Raw genomic sequence first — 410 nt, 5'->3', positions numbered from 1 at the left:
CGCGGGGAGGGGCCTTCTGCCGCTGGGGCCTCCGGGAAGGGCAGCCGGCCACGAGAAAAGGGCCCCACCCCGGATCCCGCGGCTCGGGGCCGCCCTCTGGCCTGACCTGGGAGCTCACCTAGGGCTCGAGTGGCCGGTCCGGTTTGTTCACAGAGAGCGCTCTGAGGATTTCATGCCCACCACTTTCTTTTAACTCTTCCTGCGTCTCTTCCTTGTTTGTAGCGAGGGCCGTGTGGCATGCTTTCAGTTGGCTTGGGTTATGTGTGTTTTAAATTAAAAGCCTCCTAAGTTTAGAAGGTTGGCTCTGATGCTAAGGAAGGGTCAAGGAGAAACCTTGGATGGTGTGGGCAGCAGATGGCTTAGCCTCGTCTAGTAAGGAAACCATTGCTGTTTCCTATGGAGAGAGGGAA

The sequence above is a fragment of the Heterocephalus glaber genome, unplaced genomic scaffold, assembly GCF_053883595.1.
Source record: "Heterocephalus glaber isolate CG9 unplaced genomic scaffold, H.glaber_assembly_v1.0 deba00000347, whole genome shotgun sequence".
NCBI lineage: Eukaryota > Metazoa > Chordata > Mammalia > Rodentia > Bathyergidae > Heterocephalus > Heterocephalus glaber.
The sequence above is the reverse complement of the archived record's forward strand: the minus strand, read 5'-3'. Positions refer to the sequence as shown.